The following is a 12,238-nucleotide window of genomic DNA, read 5'->3' on the forward strand; positions in this document are numbered from 1 at the left end:
CATGCGCCGGAAAATGCCGCTGGTTTTGCGCCGTAAGCGATGCCGTGCCAACAATGAGCATCGCAGCGCGCATGCTCCGGCGAGGCAGTGCACAGTCGTGGGATCTCGGCCGGACCTTAGGATGACTCAAGGGAATAGGAGGGCGGACATATGCAGAGGCTGGGGCACAATGAAAAAAGGCAGGGCAGCCTGGGCACCACCAGTGAACGCCGCCCCTGGGCACCTGCGAGCGCTCATTTGCATATCAATCAAAGTTTGTTTTCCAGCTTCTGCAAGTGTAAAGACAAAGGTACCATAACATTCATGTATAGGTGTGCGATAGGGCAATGTAAGCGCTGTGTACGGCCATATGGAGGTGACAGACTGCCTTTAATCTAACTGGAATACCCCTTTAAGGGCTCCTGCATACGAACATTGTTGGGGGTCCGCACCCGAGCCACGTTTTATGCAGGTCGGATGCGGACCCATTCACTTCAACGGGGCCCCAAAAGATGCGGACAGCACTCCGATCCGTATGTCCGTTCCGCAGCCCCGCAAAACAAATAGAACATCCGTTTTGCGGCCACAAATAGGCACTTCTATTATGGGCGGCCCGTTGGGATCTGTATTTTGCGGATCCGCAAAACACAGCGCTGTTGTGTGCTGAGCCCTAAGCCTGAGTTCCTACAGAGGTGTGGGGGCAGTTTAGTGAATACACCACCAGGTGACCTCTGTGAAGACACCGAGCTAGCAATGAATGCCGGGACATTTCAGCTCTGAAGCCGCTCTATAACGGCATGCTGTAAGCCATGTCACAAGGCAGCAGCAGCGCCGCCGCCAGGTCCCGCTCCACCTCATAAACACTATTTACATAACTGTTTATTAGCTTGCCAGCTCACGCCCCAGCCTCTTTTTTTTTATACCCCCCTTCTTATATCATTAGTCCCCGCCTTCTGTCACAGGACCCGCCCTCCTCGTCACCGCCTTGACCACAGCAGAGAGCTCCACCTCCTCGATCTGCCGACGTCATGGCGCATCCGGGGGACTTGGCGCTAATTGACAGTCGCCATGGTAACACGCTCATCTCGCCGCCATTTTGTCCGTCTTCTTTTTTTTTTTTTTAAACCGGGTTCTCGTTCCCGCCCGAATCCTCCCGAGGACAAAAAAAATACGTCAAATAATAATAATAAAATAATACGTCAAATAATTAAAAAAAAAAATGTTGATTAAAACATTAACGTGACTAAAAGAGATATGACGGTGTGGTAAAGACACTGGTGGAGGGGGGAGTCTTCTCACGACGGTGGAGGAAGGAGGGGGTGTTGTTGTCACGGTGTCCGGTGGTGGTAGGTGCCGTCGGTGTGTGAGGGGGCGGTAGTGGTTTCCCTGTCCTCCCTCCTCCTCTTCCCTCCTCCCTTGCTCCGCAGCTTTGGAAACGCGCGCCATTTTGTGACTCCCCCCTCCCCCTCCCTTCCTTCTCCCTCCATCCTGTATACGGCCGGGACCCGAGGAACAACCGCCGCCTCCTCCTCCCCTCGCAGCAGCAGCAGTGGCAGCGGACTGTGTGGGATCTCCTGCACCGGGATATGAGCGGCAGTGACAGGAGCAGCAGCAGGCGGGGAGAGCTGGGGATGCGGAGCGGGAGCGCTGTGTGAGGACACCGGCTCATCCTCCTCCTCACCACCGCCTCTCAGGCCCCGGACACCGATGTGACTGGAGAGCTGCGTCGTCTGGCGGGCAGCAGAGGAGGACACGGGTAAGGAGCCGAGCCCCCCGCCATAGCGCCCATCCATGGGGGTCTCCATCACCCCTCCTTATTTCTGCTGGTGACATTTCGTCTGTACATTTGTTTAAGGTGCCGCCAAGGCAACCACCGGCCTCCTCAGGAGGGGGGCAGGATTTTTGTATGGGGGGGTTGTTATTAATAGAGGGGACTGTGGGTGTGGCTAGAAGCCCCCCATGTTCTCCAGCTGCCCTAGGTATAGGTGCCATATACCTGTGCCATCCCCGGTAGATTGGGTGCAGGTTGCACCCATTGAGATGTATATATTATATTTTGGGGGGTGCTGTCATGGGGGTCCGGGTCGTGGAGGATTTTACCGTTTTGCCCGTTCATTATTTAATTTTTTTTGCTCTGATTTATTTTTATTTTTTTTTGGGTTGCAAATCTATGATTCAGCATGGTGACAGGGCTGTCATTTGCTCTGACTCAGTCCACATGTGGTTGAAGGTATAGGATGCGGGGCTTGGCGTGATGACACGTATGTCGGTTGGGGGGGTTGTTTATGGCACACGTGTGCCCCCCCTCCCTGGTGGGTTCTGTAGGCATCCCTCTGTTGTGACACTACAACTTCCAGCATGTCTACTTGCTCTGCTCTTCTAAGAACTATCATGGAAATGGATGGAGCATGCTGAGAGTTGTAGTTTACTGGAAGGTTGCTGGACCCCCCGCGCTAGCATGACCGTGTTGTGAGTATAAGGCTGTTGAGGGCATGCTGGGAGTTGTAGTTTGACAGCAGCATTGGGAACACAGGTCTGAAAAGGGAACTTGTTGGGGAGTTTGTGGTAGGATGGGCTGATGTTCCGGCGCGGGCTCGAGTCAGGCTTGGAACACGACGGGCATCGATGCCCCCCCCTTCCCGGGGGAGGCACACATGGCTTGTGCAGATATCTGTATACAGAGTGATGGTCGGGTCTGTGTTGTCGGAGGTGCAGCGATGGGTTACGAGGCGCCGGATGTGTCGGGCATCCAGTCTCTTGGTGGTGACCATTCAACAGGATTTGGATGCAGCCGAAAACCCTCATTTGATGTTGTCCACGTGGTCCCGACGTCGTGAGAGAGGGGGGCGGTCGTGTGTTTTTAGGTAGAGGAGCGTGGGCAAAGTTGGGAAATGTCTCAGTCGTGTGACAAAAATGACTCCGCACCTCAGGACGTGTTGCACGTGAGACCAGCTGTTCGCCGTCCCTATGTTTGCATACTTGATATGTAGCCACGTTGTTGCCTTAAAGGAATTGTCCAGAATCGAGGAAATAAAAGGGCTTTTCCATTAGTTTTGCAAGTTTGAAAAAAGAAAAAAATGGCTAAATGGCCGGGAAGGTGCGATGATGATACAAGAAGTTATACTCCTTGGTTCAGACCGCCCTATTGCGCCAATCCAACCCCGCCGCGGCTGCAGCCAATCACTAGCCTCAGCGGTGTATGGCACAAGGCCAGTGATTGGCTGCAGCAATTGCTCGCGGGTTATGGCGCATAGACGGAGCAGCGGCGCCGCCGCAGTATGTTTGAACCGGTGGATAATAACCTGTTTTAACACCTTCCTTGCCATTAAGCAATATCTCATTCAACACCAGGAAATGTTACAAAAAAAAAATACTGTAATTACCGTAAATCGTGAAGTTCAGTAACTTTCCACCGCAACGATACGCCTTCAGAGACTGAACGCTGGTCCAAAGCTTCCGTAGGTGAGGGTTTGTTACTGTGTGACAGTTTGGGCCAATCCTTTCGGAGTTAAATTTGCCAGCCCCAAAATTCCTACCTCCCAGACTGAGTGTATTAATCTGCACAGATACATTGTAACAAGCCCTCACCTTTGAGTGAGCAAGAGTATCAGGACACTTTGAGAATCAGGATATTTCCATTCACTAACAGCAAGATGAGATCTTGAAAATAATGAGGAACTAAAGTGTGAAGTCCATGAGAAACCTGTAAGAAGAACAGTCGGAGTCTCTTCTGGTCCAGGGTTAAAGGGATTCTCCGCTACTGGTTAGAAAGGTTCCTGGACAACAAGCAGATGTGTCCTCTGGTGATCAGCTGTGATCTATGGGGAAAGCCGTCAGTGACCGGGTCTCTGCAGCGCCACCACAGGTGAAACTAAGCATTACAGTGCCCATTCACTTCAATGGTTGTCCGTGTGATACAGGAAAGGTCCTACAGAGCAAGAGACGGGCATCCCGAACGGAGGCCTCTCTGTTAACTCAGGTTTCCCCAATAGGGTGTATGAAATGGCTCTCCTAAACTGGACAGCCCCTTTAAGCCCCTGTCCTGAGGATGGATGGTATCCTCCTCAGGTCAGTCCCCAAGACGGAGCTGATAGTGATGTCCTATCCTGAGGATATTAAGATCCAGGACTACCCCAGAGGTAGACATTTACTGCCTGGCCTTCTGAGCCGTTCTTCATTGATCACCCAGGTCCCTGCAGCTCGGGTAATGTCTACGTCCGAGTGGTTCCCAAATTTTGGTCCTCAGCGTTTCGTAGGCTGCAAGTCCTTTCCCAATCAGTTGCAGATGATATGGTTCTTACCAATCTCTAGATCTCCAGCTGCTGTGAAACTACAACTCCCAGCATGCTGTATTGATTTCTTTGGAAGTCTGAGAGAACAGCCAAGCAAGTGTGCATGCTGGGAGTTGTAGTTTTACAGCTGCCGGAGTACCAGAGATTACCATGTGCCAGTGGTACAGGGTGATAGCTGTGGTTGCCTTCGGCGGTGTATGTCGGACTGTGAAGGGGGCACTGAATAGGACTATAGGAAAGGAAAGTTTGACAAGTGGAGACGTAGCGTGTGTCGTAGGAAGAGGCTTTCTCCGACTTGGTATCCTTAGGGTGGGCTATCGGATCGGTAGGGGCAGGACTGGCTCCCTCACCAATCAGTGGTCTAGAGAGGCCTTGGTGCATCCTCTTGACTGGGCTTGAGCTGCAGTACCAGGCACAGCCACTGCAAAATGAGCGGCACTGTGCCTGGTAAACAAGGGGACGTGACACTCGTCAGTCAGCTGACAGGTCGGGGGTGTGACCTCTACCAATTAGTTATTGATGGGTTCAGTCCTGGCAGACCCCTTTCCTGTATAAGAATATAACGCACTCATTCTTTTGAGTTTTGTCCTTATGGTCTATGACGGTGGCCGCGGCGCTGTGTATGTTTTGTAACCCAGCTTTCCTCTGACCTTGCTGTGCGGGGGTCTGCCAATTGTGGCTCTCCAGATTACAACTCTGAGCGTGCACTGAAAGCTGCTGGGAGTTGTAGTAGTAACCCAACCACTGGAGGCCTCTGCTGAAGAGCACGTTGATGAAATTCATGATGTGTAGTACTTATTGCAGTCTCAGGGCATCATCGGGTATGATACCTATCTCTGTGCTGGAGTGAAGAAGTAACTGCTCATCACTGAGCTGTCCTCTGCTGCTTAAAGGGAACCTGTTACCGGGATTATGTGTATAGAGCTGAGGACATGGGCTGCTAGATCGCCGCTATCACATCCGCAATACCCAGTCCCCATAGCTCTGTGTGCTTTTATTGTGTAAAAACCCCCCAATTTGATACATATGGAAATTAACCTGAGGTGAGTCCAGCGTGAAGGAGCCCAGCACGACCTCGCATCCTCGGAATCTTCTCCCTGCTCCCCAACGTCAGAAAGCCAGAGCGCTGTAATCTCGCGAGCTAGCGCATGCGGAGTGTCGTCATAGTGTTCCGTCCCTGTGCTGGAATCAGCCTAAGGGAACGAACTGCGAATGCGTTGGCTCGCATATCGCGAGATTACGGCGCTCTAGCTTTCTGACGTCGGGGAGCAAGGAGGAGATTCTGAGGATGCGGGGCGGTGCTGGGCTCCTTCACGCTGGACTCACCTCAGGTTAATTTGCATATCTATCAAATTGTTTTTGAGCTATGGGGACTGGGTATTGCGGATGTGCTAGCGGCCATCTAGTAACCCATGTCCTCAGCTCTATACACAAAATCCCGGTGACGGGTTCTCTTTAAAGCGGTTGTTCAGAGCTGAACCCGGACATACCCATCATTTCGCGCAGTGCACGGGCTCTATTGTTTGCAATAACACACCGCCGAGCAGAGGCTTCCCCCCGGCAGTGTTCGGTGACGTCACCGGCTCTGATGGGCGGGCTTTAGCGATGCTCTAGCCATTTTACAAAGCCCGCCCATCAGTGCCGGTGATGTCACCGGGCTTCCTGGAAGCCCCCATGGAGAGCCCCGATACGTCACCGGAACTCCGGAAAATGCCTTTGCTCTGCGCGTTTTAGCGCAGGGCAAAGGAGAGCATCAGAGCATGAACTGCTCCGATGCTCAAGTCAGGGGGGCTGCCTGGGTGAAAATGGGGGTATGTCCGGGTTCAGCTCTGAATCCTGACAACCCCTTTAAACCCCTCTCACTCCAGCAAGAGGCATTTATAATGTAGAGGAAGTTAATACAAGGCACTTATTAATGTATTGTGATTGTCCATATTGCCTCCTTTGCTGGCTGGATTCATTTTTCCATCACATTCCTCTTTCCCAGGGGTTAAGACCACCCTGCAGTGCTGGCCGTGCTTGCAAACACTATAGGAAAAAGCACTGACCTCTCTGGTGGCTCGAACCATGGGAGAGTACATAGGCGCGCATGCGCAGCAGCTCCCGTCATGGCCACCTTGTATCTCCGCCTAGCACATGGGATAGCAGATGTGCTTGTTATTGCAGCCCAGGTACATTGGCCATGTGACTGACGTACGTGACATCACTGGCCTAGCAGGTGGCTGCAGCCTCTTCCAACAGTTGATCAGTGGGGGTGACAGGGGTCACACCCCCACCCATATGAAAATCTGGAAAACTCCTTCAATGTCTATCAAGCAGAGAGGCTCAACCTGTGCCCCCCAGCTGTTGCAAAACTACAACTCCCAGCATGCCTTAATAGCTGTGGGCTGTCCAGGCATACTGGGAGTTGTAGTTTTGAAACGGCTGGAGGGCCGCAGGTTGGGCATCCCCGCTATTAAGGAAAACCTGCAAAACTTGTTTACCGCCAGCCACACATTTCCAGTTTAGTTTTGTACGTCCACCGTCGCAACCGAATGTTGTTTATTGTCCCAGCACATTTAAAATAAAACAGCTCTGCAATAGGCAGGTGGGAAACCGAAGACATACCCCCGTATCAGCTGATCTTGTGGCCAGACCGCCCTCCATCTGTTCACAGCTTAAGGGTACTTTCACACTAGCGTTTTTGTTTTCCGGTATTGAGTTCCGTCCTAGGGGCTCAATACCAGAAAAAAACTGATCAGTTTTATCCTAATGCATTCTGAATGGAGAGCAATCCGTTCAGGATGTCTTCAGTTCAGTCACTCTTACGTTTTTTGGGACTGAGAAAATACCGCAACATGCTGCAGTTCTCTCTCCGGCCAAAAATACTGAACACTTGCCGGATCCGACATTAATTTACATTGAAGTGTATTAAAGCATAAAGTGTTTCGGCAAAACGGGTCCGGCTTTCCTTTAAAAATGCAAAAAAAAAAAAATAGTTTTTCCAGGTGACACCGGAGAGACGATCCAGTATTTAAATGCATTTTTCAGACGGATCCACAGCCGGATCCGTCTGACATGCCATCAGTTTGCGTCTGGCTTGCCGGAATCCTCTGCCACAAGTGTGAAAGTAGCCTTAGGCTTCATGCACACGAGCACAAAAAAAACACGGATCCGCAAAAAACGGAAGCTTCCCGTGTGCCTTCCGCAATTAACGGAACGGACGGCCCATTGTAGAAATGCCTTTTCTTGTCTGCAAAACGGACAAGAATAGGACAGGTTGTTGTTTGTTTGTTTTTTGGCGGGGCTACGGAACGGAGCAACGGATGCGGACAGCACACGGAGTGCTGTCCGCATCTTTTGCGGCCCCATTGAAGTGAATGGGTCCGCACCCGAACTGCAAAATCTGCGGCTTAGATGCGGACCCGAACAACGGTCGTGTGCATGAGGCCTTACTCGCACATGCCTTCAGTAGGTTACTGGGAGAAAGCATGGCTGCAGTATCAGACTGTACAGCGTTTGTTGTCTGTTGCCATAGAAATGCATAGGTTTGCATAGAAACAAGACAATATTTTTAATTCATTTTTTATTTTTGATGCTTTGAGACAAAAGTAATTGGTTGCAAAAGGATGGACATAGCCTCTAATTCTATCGGAGCTCCACTTCAGCCCCCTGACTCCCCTCTCCTGTGCACGGGTAAGGCCTTATTCACACAGTCGGTGATTGAGCCAAAGCCATGTGCTGCTCTAAACACACAACGGGTGCACATTTTTTTTCCATTGCACTTTATCTCTGTGTAGCCTCCACTCCAGTCGCTGACATGTGAATAAGGGCCTAACGACGCCTGCAGTATTTGGTCCATCCCGGCTTTATTGCACCCTGCCCTGAAGTCTTTAAAGCTACAGGCAGTACATGACACCAGCGCCTGTGTGCTTAGCTTTCTAAGAATCAGCTAGCGAGTGCGATGAGAGGAAACCCAAGATCACTGCCCGGTGACTCAAGTGTTGGGTAGCAGGTTTCTTCATCACCGGCGGTGGTTTCTTCATCTATCTGTCCTTGTAATAAAAATCCTGGCTTTACGCATCAGCATCCTGGAGAGCTTGTGCTCATCATATACTGTAGCAAGTGTGAACAGTCAGAGCTGCGGTGTAAGGCTGGGTTCACAACTGAGTGTTTTACAGCGCGTTCAAACGCGCTGTAAAACGCTGAACACGTGAAACCCAATGCTTCCCTATGGCCCTGGTTCACACTTGAGCGTTTTACAGCGCGTTTGAACGCTCTGAAAAACGCCCTACGCTCAAAATAGTTCTTGAGCTTCTTTGGGGCGTTTTGTCGCGCGTTCCCGTACATAGACTTTCGGGAACGCGTGACAATGGGCGTTCGCTTGTCTCTGTATGCGCGATTGCAAACGCCGGTACAATCGCGCATACAGAGCGCTCCATCGCGAACGCTCAGGTGTGAACCCAGTGTAAAGCACAGGGGAGTGACAGCAGCAGCCTGACATTCTGATGGAGCAGGTGGATTGCAGATCACTTTCTGCCTCAGCTCTCTCACAGCTTGGAACAGTCAGTATGTCTGTTGGCATCTGAAGGATGGAACTGAGCATGCGCGACCATAGCAGCAGGTGGACGTACACATTATTAAACACCAGGGGGCACCCTTATAATGAATTAAAGAGAATATCGCACAACCGGAGCATTTGTGTAACAGAAAGTAAATTATAAACTAGTCATTTTCATGCTGAATTATAAAAAAAAAAAAAACACTCCCTTTAAGACCCTCCTTTCAGACGGGCAGTATGAAATATCAATGGGTGGTGTCACACATCAGTAGGTCTGCCTAGAGAAATCTCCTGAGCGTGTCCTCTTCTGGTCCGAGTCTCTGATCAGAACAGAGATTTCTTCGCTTGGAGCTGCCAGTACATAATATTCGTGGACAGACCACGGGGCCGACGAGACACTCGCAGTCTGAATACAACCTAACCCTCTCATCTGTGTCGGTCAGCCGTCCTTTGGCCTTTCCCTGCTTCCTCTTTAGATTAGTGTGCCGCAGCTCGATGGAAGCCTGGACCTGGCAGAACTAGTTCTCCAAGTACTTCCCATCCCGACTACTGCAAAACTTTTATTTACAGGGAATTTACTTAAAAAAAAATACCAATGACATTAGACTGCCATCAGGGTCTGCCAGCGCCCATACTGGAGGACTGTATTGGCCCTTTACCTATGAGTCATACTGTGGCAAGGTCACGGATGGAGCCGCCATGTCCGTCTCCTGTTGTCCCCAACAGGTCAGACTGCAGGTTACCAGGTCAGGAAGTGATGTCATCGGATTGACAGATGGAGCCAGGAGGGTATGGGTTTGGAGAAGGGGCATGTCTCTCTGGCAAAATGCCGCAATCCAGTTACAGTGACACATTATATATTTCACATAAGTCCCAGGTTTTATTGCTCAACTTGAGATTTATAGGAGTTAGGCAGCATGGAATTTTAAAGTTATCAGTCATCAATACCGGCTCCAGTTTAGGGGCACGACTTCAGCAATCAGCTGTTTTAAGAATAATCTTTATATAGCGCCACCATATTCCGCCGCGCTGGGTTGTCTGTTTATTATTCCCATCTCTTGACCTAAGTGGAGAGCGGTACAAAGAGTGCCTCTTGCTCCGCAGGACCGGTCCCATGGATGTGAGTGGGCACTGGGATCTAAAGCTGGCCGTACATTTGAAATAATGATCGTCCACATTGCGGCCACTCAGTCGCCCATGGGATCATTTATGTGCTTGAGTGCAGTGACAAGTGATCGGATGAATCCAAGTTGACATTTTCCAGCATGGCACCGCTGGCAGTCGGGCGGAATAGCCCGAATCTGCTATTCCGGCTGACTTTAATGTCGTGTATGGGCAATACTTGTTAAGGTGACCAAAGTAGTGGTGAACCCCATTCAATCATGTCCATAGGACCACCGTACACATGGGGTTGTAGGTGGTTCTGCAGATGGTCTACAGGTAGATATCTCTTGCCTATGGCCTAACATCTAAGTGGAGGAGAGATCAGGGCCTGGTCTTTGCCATGAGGGATATTTGGGGAACTGTTGCTTAATAGCTTCTAAAAATGACATTTGTAGTTTGGTTGCCTTTCGGTGGTCCGGGGCGTATCTGGCCGACGTAAAATAAAACACAACACAGGATATGGCAATTAAAAAACAAGAGGTTAAAGTAAGGCCCCTTTCACACGGGCAAGTTTTCCGCGTGGGTGCAATGCGTGCGGTGAACGCATTGCACCCGCACTGAATCCTGACCCATTCATTTCTATGGGGCTGTGTACATGAGCGGTGATTTTCACGCATCACTTGTGCTTTGCGTGAAAATCGCAGCATCCTCCTCTTTGTGCGTTTTTCACGTAACGCAGGCCCCATAGAAATTATTGGGCTTGCGTGAAAATCGCAAGCAAGTGCGGATGCGGTGCGATTTTCACGCACGGTTGCTAGGTGATGATCGGGATGGAGACCCAATCATTATTATTTTCTTTCCCTTATAACATGGTTATAAATGAAAATAATAGCATTCCAAATACATAATGCATAGTATATTAGGGCTGGAGGGGTTAAAAAAAATAATAATTAACTCACCTTAATCCACTTGCTCACGCAGCCGGCATCTCTTCTGTCTTCATCTGTGAGCAATAGGACCTTTGATGACGTCACTGCGTTCATCACATGGTCCGTCACATGATCCATCACCATAGTGATGGATCATGTGATGAGCGTAGTGACGTCATCAAAGGTCCTATTGCTCACAGATGAAGACAGAAGAGATGCCTGCTGCGCGAGCAAGTGGATTAAGGCGAGTTAACCATGTTATAAGGGGAAATAATACAATCTACAGAACACCAATCCCATGCCCGAACTTCTGTGAAGCAGTTCGGGTCTGGGTACCACAGTCAGTTTTTTTTATCACGCGCGTGCAAAACACATTGCACCCGCGTGATAAAAACTGAACATCGGAACGCAATTGCATTCAAAACTGACTGCAATTGCATTCCTACTCGCACGGGTTTGCCGCAATGCACCGGGACGCATCCGGACCTAATCCGGACACGCTGGTCTGCAAGGGGCCTAAGCCTCTACACCCGTCTTTTCCAAGACTCGTGTAGAAATTACCTGATGGTTTTCTTTTTCTTGCTGGTGGTTACTGGTCTGTACTTCATAGTCCTTCTGCTTAGCTTGTCCTATACTACAGCAGCCAATCAGAAGAGGCAGAGCAACAGCCTGAACCAATGATGAGACGGGGTGTGTCTCGGACTACCTCGGGCTTCCTGTATGCAGTGCAGCTAAGCCGTAGTCCTAGATCCCAGCTCTTTCATGGTGAAGATCTGCGGGAACAGAAATAGCAGGTGATCGATCCTCTGTAGCGTGAAATTAATCTAGTCTCATGCACCTTGTGTACTGTATGACATTGCCTATATCGTCTGCTTCTTTCTTCCATTTTCCCCAAAAAACTCAAAAAAGGAGTTGGAATCTAGTTGGACAACTCCGCTTTTCCGCTGTTTTTAATGTCTATGTTCACTATTGGCCTGTCCATCTATAGTTCATAGAGAGCAGCCCGTCTTGTGCTGCTCAGCAGAACGCACCTCGAGTCTCAGACCAGGGCTGTCAATCCCATCATTGTGACCACACTGCATGTCTACCCAGAATACCTCTAAGGGTATATTCACATGCAACTGTCCCATTCCTCCGAATCGAGCTCGCAGACATCCATTCATTTGCCGACAAAACCAACCGCGTTTGGATTCTTGCTACCTGATTCAAAAAACACTCTAAAAGTGGTCGTCTCCTCTGGACAACACCTTCTCAGGTCATTGTCTCCACAAAGACTTTATAAAGCTAAACTCAAAGCTTCACTGATTAGTATTTACCCCTAAAAATCTAAATGACCTGTTAACAATAATCTGCCGCCCTCCTCGGTCAGTTTGTTAGGCTTATGAATGGTCATA

General features: G+C 49.9%; 1 protein-coding gene across 1 annotated transcript in view; it reads left to right on the plus strand.

Annotated features, from left to right (window-relative positions):
* The first annotated feature begins 1,317 nt into the window (after positions 1–1,317).
* Positions 1,318–12,238, plus strand: part of LOC122932984 (dual specificity tyrosine-phosphorylation-regulated kinase 1A-like) — a 65,693-nt gene continuing 54,772 nt past the window's right edge. Inside the window, 1 exon segment of the mRNA XM_044287690.1 lies at positions 1,318–1,735. The gene's annotated coding sequence lies outside the window, so the exon portion shown is untranslated.

Source organism: Bufo gargarizans, chromosome 3 (assembly GCF_014858855.1).
Source record: "Bufo gargarizans isolate SCDJY-AF-19 chromosome 3, ASM1485885v1, whole genome shotgun sequence".
Classification (NCBI taxonomy): Eukaryota; Metazoa; Chordata; class Amphibia; order Anura; family Bufonidae; genus Bufo; species Bufo gargarizans.